A 6,000-nucleotide genomic window follows, 5' to 3' on the forward strand; every position below is an offset into this window, starting at 1 on the left:
CCTTAGCGGGGCCAGCTGTCAGGGCCTCCGTCCAGTGTTTTCCAGCTCAGACTGTGGGAAAGTGGGAACCCCAGTTCATCTCACAAGGCTCGCTAATATCTAACAACCGCCCCGCTTTCTCATCCTACTTCCTGGACCAAATGGCTAAATATAATACGCCCAGGGCCGTGGATTTCCTGCCCTGTCCCAAAATACAGCGCTGATATCGAGCATGTTCTTTCAGAGATTTTTCTCCCTAGTTTGTCACTTTCTTTCTCTCTGGAGTTGCATGAGTTCGGTTGCATTAATGAATACATTTACCATTTATAGCAAAAAAGTTGTACAGTTAGATTCTGTGGAAGAAGCTCTGCTCTTCGGGAGCGCTCTCAAAGAATCTGAGCAGCGACACAGACTCTGCTGGGAGAACTATACGGCTCTTGGAAACATATAGACAGAAAGTCTCGTCTTAGTGGTCAAAGTTATCAAAAATATATATTATTAATCAAAGTTAGTGTAATCAGATTGCTTGATTTTCACATGCAGTCTCTATTTGTAAATTAAATCTACTAAAGAAATTTGATGACTTTGTAAAATCAAGAATATGAAATCAAAGTTTAAAAGGTTTCAATTTTTCACAACAATGAAAAGATAAAATAGATGATACACACACACACACACACACAAACAAAAAAAAAACACATTTATCTTCAGGTTTTTATTTCCCTCCATTACTGCTGTTTCAGATCATTTCATTGAGTATTTTTTTAAGCAGCTTTCTTAAAGTTTTCCTCTGTAATTTCCCATATTTTTTTTTTGTTCTTTGTGGCTGTAAATAAACTTAAGGCCAAACCTAACCCGGATGGACTGATGGATGAATGGCTGGTTGGTTGCATGGCTGGCTGAGTACACACAGCACTTAACCCCATCGCTGAATACCACACCACCATCAGCAGCAGGCCATTACTGTTCAGGAAATATGCTGAATTATTCAATCACTTCCTCTGCATTCTCTACAGGATGCGCAGAGTCTGTTGAAAATCACAGAAAGTGTGTGTGTGTGTGTGTGTGTGTGTGTGTGTGTGTGTGTGTGTGTGTGTGTGTGTGTGTGTGTGTGTGTGTGTGTGTGTATTGAATTGATGACATGTGCACATGAAGGGACCGTGCTTGTGTGTATGTGTGTGTGTTGTAAAGCCCTGGTCATGACCTACATTAGGTTTCCTGCTTGTACCAGATTTACAGACGGTTACAATAAAACACAAACAATTTAACTTCCAGTCTTCAGTAAAAGAAATCATGTTTGTTATTATGTTCTTGTATTATTAATAGCCCACTGTTGATAACACACTGTAGGTTTCATAGCTTTTCATTTTCCTTATTTCTATGCAGCATTTGGTTTCAGCTGGTCTAAGTGAGTTAGTCATGTAATGATGTCTGCTTTTATTTTTGTCAGTTACGTCACGATTACATGAACATGCCTTTTTAAATAGTCCAAATAGGGTTGACATTTTGTCACTGCATAACCACAAAACAACAATGTAATGAGACAAAAATAAGCAGACACAATGTTCAGTAAATGCAGCTGTTGTGAGCAGTAATGCACTGTCGCTTTTGGGAATGGGCTAAAACACGATCCTTGATGTGAGGTGTGCAAGCCCTTGGCTGAGAAAATAGTAATATTTAACTGTATGTCAGTAATATTGTGGTTGGATGTGGTTACAGGTGAAGCAGTAGAACAGTGCTTTTTAATTCTGGTGTGTCGTTTTCATTGACCATAATTCATGTATTTGTGTGGTGACAGGATGAGGAGATCATCACGGTGTGGTCAGACCGACAGTTTTACAGAAGAAACGGCTTATTCATTAAACACTGGAGGAGTCAAAACACACCCAGAAAATAGAAAGGGATTTACATCTTCCTGATTCCAAGTCTACCCTCAGTTTGCTTTCCAGGTATGAAGTGTCATGTCAACATCTGTCGCCTCCTACCCATAAACACTTCTGTTTTGGGGTTTGTTTCACTGGGATTGACCTTTTTAAATGAACCACACCACATTTTGGTATTTCTCTGAACAAATAAAACAAGTTAAAGAAGTCTCAAATGAGGCTTTTTAAAGTGGGCGGGAACATTTTTGAACCAAATGGTTTATCTTAGTCCTTGAACACAGCTGCATCTGCTGACCCAAAATCAAAATGGGTCAGCAACAAACATCCGCAAATCTAGTGGACAGAGATACTTTACTGTCAGCTAACGTTGGTTTTACTGGACGGCAATGTGAACCGACTCTGGGTCATACAAGGCGTGTATGAAAATTCTGTGAAGTTTTAGTGATCTGATAAATCACGGTCGGGTTCTAAAGTCTGATTTATTAATTATTAATTTTCTGCTAAATCAGGGACATTTAAACCTAAACTATTTTCCTCTCAGCTCTTCTGATTCAGCACCTCATAATTTACATGAAAATATCTGAATGGGAATGCAGCCATTGTGAGTTGGTAGAGTGAGAAAAAGCTGAGGACAGGACTGGGGACGAAAGAATGAGAGTGGGAGGGAGGGATGGATGCGAATTCCAGAGGGCAGGGAGAGGAGTTTTGTCATCCCAGCAGCAGAAACAGGAAGTGAGTTAAAACCTCTCTCCTGACCTCTTGACCCCTGCAGATAACATTCCCACCCTCCCCCATCCCTGCAGCTGTGTGAAGCCCTCCCTCGCTCCCTGAATTTCTCTCTCCTACATGTTTCCTGTAAGCAAGTCCAACTCCACGAATCTCTGCTGTTCAATTTCTTTAGTCTTATCTTTCATGACTGATCATCAGAAACATCACTGCCAAAGCAGATCACAAAATTTTGAATCTGTTTGGTCACATGAGCACCTTTTAGCCAGTGTGAAGTTTTTGCTTTAGTGTCATGAGTTTTGAGACTTTTCCTCCTGCCACATTGCACAAATTTACACCAACACCTCAGGTCGGAAATTCTGTTATTAATTAAATTGAGGAGTGCATCTTATCATTACAGTATGTGGAAACTAGAGACTAGTTTACAGATGTTGCTAAAATGTCTCCAAAATTACCGACACACCCTTACGAGCACTTTCGGTCACTTCCCACCAAAACAAACAGTCTCAACAACAGCTCCTTCTCCACTGCAATACAGACCCTGGACTCCTTAAAGACACCCTGTGGAGGATTTGACCAAAGGAAGATGCATATGTTTGTACACAACCTACTGCAACTTGATCCACATTTCTGCCAGTGGTCTTCTATCATTTGACCCATTGACAGTGGCGGCAGTAATGTGCCAACAAATATAGCTCAGCTATGCACCAGCTAATGGCAGAGAAGCCTGCTAGCAAGTAAACATGGATGTTACCAGTGGCTGAGTTAAATAATTCAAAAAAGCATGTTAGCAAATGTTTTATGAGGAAAGAAATGCTTTCAACAAGTTTGTTCGGCCTCAGTCGTTCACATTATGCGTTTAAGAGAGTAACTTGCTGTAATTGTTGTGTTGTTCTTTATTTGTGATATGTTGATGGTCTGTAATGTACATGTAGGTGCATGTAACTAAAACTAATGCAGTAAATCTGCAATGAATCCCACTTTCATGAAGGTTATAATGTTCGGTTTTTGTAGAACTGTTTTAGAGAGGTGTTGATTCAACTTAGGTTGCAATGTGTGTTGAGTGTGTGTGTGATGCTGTTGAATTATTTTGTATTATACAGTAGCACCACAAGCTGCAGCCTAAAAAATGAGCTGAATCAATACGTCTGCAGATGTTGGATTAGAGGTTAGATTTTTTTTTTTAATGGTTTTTGCTCTGAATTCTTGATAAATTTGCGTGAGACAGTTCAAGAAAGTACTCACTTGCACAATTATGTCACCTCATATCTCCTCCTCCTGTCTTCATCCTTTCCTCCTTTCCACCCACGCAAATCCCTGACTTCCTATTGGAGCTTTCTCTCTCACTGACACACACACACACACACACACACACACACACACACACACACACACACACACACACAAGCCACAGCTATGACCTCTTATCTTTTCCAAACACCCTGCCAGTACCTGAGCCATCTGAATCCATTCTGTCTTGGGTCATTACATCATAGTCTTTGCCAACAATCAAAACAGAATTTCAGTGTTTCCCAGAACCATATTACCAGTTATGCTTCTTGTTCCATCATCAAATGTATTGTATTGGAGTTTAAACACACCTAAATGTTAGTTACAGCACATACCTTCATCTTGGTGTTGATGTTAAACATTGATAGTAAATATAAACAAATCATTTTAAATTGTCTTATGCAACAAATTATTGATTTTCAGGAGCTAGTAATAGTTTTTGATTGTATGATGTTTACCACAGTATATCAGTACTCACCACCGGAAACATGTTTGTGAGGTTCACATGTGTCAGCTCCCATTCACCTTACTGAAGTGTCCTTGAGCAAGACACTGGATCCCTCCCACCTCCTGGGCTGCTGTTCTGTAGCCAGTGCTGACCTTTGACCTTCTTTCATTTGCATCACTCAGTTTTTTTTCTCATTGCCCGTTGACAGCTATAAACCACAGTGATGTGTGTGTGTGTGAGGCCGATCTTATATGTGTCAGTGCTGGTCCTCTGAGGCAGCAGAGCGCCGGGATCGTCTGTAAACACACAAGAATAGTTTTTGGAGTGATTGACAGTTGCATGGGTGTTTGATGGACAGGCGGTTTTGTTCATGAGGGCCTGTGAGACTGACTCCCAGGGCGCACTGGGACAGCGCCTGTATAGAAAGAACAAGGCCCACAGTGAAGATGCACAAGTTGGCGAGGGTAGGGGGTCGGGCAGGATGGGGGGCGGCTCCTCACCTCTGGACACTCACTGCTTTAACAGTGGGGTCAGAGGTGACGGCTGGAAGTGGCATCACTCATCACAACCTGTCTCATCACAGGAGGGAAGAAAGAGAGAGCTTCTCTTAGTAAAGGAGAGTACATTTGCTTCTTCCCCCCACATGTCATCCTCCATAGCTTGACATAATTATTTAGGCACATGGAAGATACACCAGTTCAGAAACATGGATGTTCACAATCGTTTATTATAGGCGAACCTTAAATTCTGACCAGAAGTTTCTGCTGTAAACTCCCATCACAATTTACAGACTTCCAGGTCCGACTCTGACCCATGGTGCTTGTTGTAGCCATTTCCTGAGCAAAGAGAGACTATTGCCATTGTCGTGGGAGCGCTCTCTTTCAGTTTTACCTGACTGACTCATTTTTCTTCCCACGTGTCTTCCGTCCCTTTCCAAGAATTAAAGAGAGAGAGCGAGTGAGATTTCCTCTGGAAATCCCCACAGCGGTCTATCCTGTTAGGAGCACAACAGAAAATCCCTCAACTCACATCCAAATGACAAGTACAAGAGTTTTAACGAGGCGCAAAAAGTCAAACTCAAACTGACATTAATTCAGCTTTTAGTCTGGAGCTTTAGCATTAGATAAGCCAAAATCTGATTACACCTCTAATCATTATGGAATATAAGTGCTATTGCATCAGTGAAAATGCTTTGCTTAACTTAATTTGTTTAAATAGATAATGGAAATCACCTGTTGTTACAGTGACTAAACAGCTGGAAAAAAAAAAAACGTCCAAATGTAGATTCAAATCTGTGCCAGCACAGCCACACTCACATACATGTACAGATATCCTGCAGGTGCTATTGTATGTTGTAACGTAACTGCTGCAAGAGATTTCTACAACCTGACAAGAACTGAACAAAACCTAAACCTAGTATGAAAAATTAATGGCACTTACTTATTTACAGTATAACCTTTTCACTAGAGGGGTCAGAGGTCAGGGAAGACAGCCAGGGAGAACATTTAATGTGCAGCAGGTAAATAAGAAGACAAAAATGGTCAGTAACATGGGTGGATGCTTACACACAGCTGTGGGCGGTGGGACTGAACCACAGATCAGAGTCCAGGTGTCGGTGAATTGTGAGTTTATTGGTAAAAATGTTTGGTAATTTCTGGTCGCACACCTGCCAGA

The sequence above is a fragment of the Toxotes jaculatrix genome, chromosome 12, assembly GCF_017976425.1.
Source record: "Toxotes jaculatrix isolate fToxJac2 chromosome 12, fToxJac2.pri, whole genome shotgun sequence".
Classification (NCBI taxonomy): Eukaryota; Metazoa; Chordata; class Actinopteri; family Toxotidae; genus Toxotes; species Toxotes jaculatrix.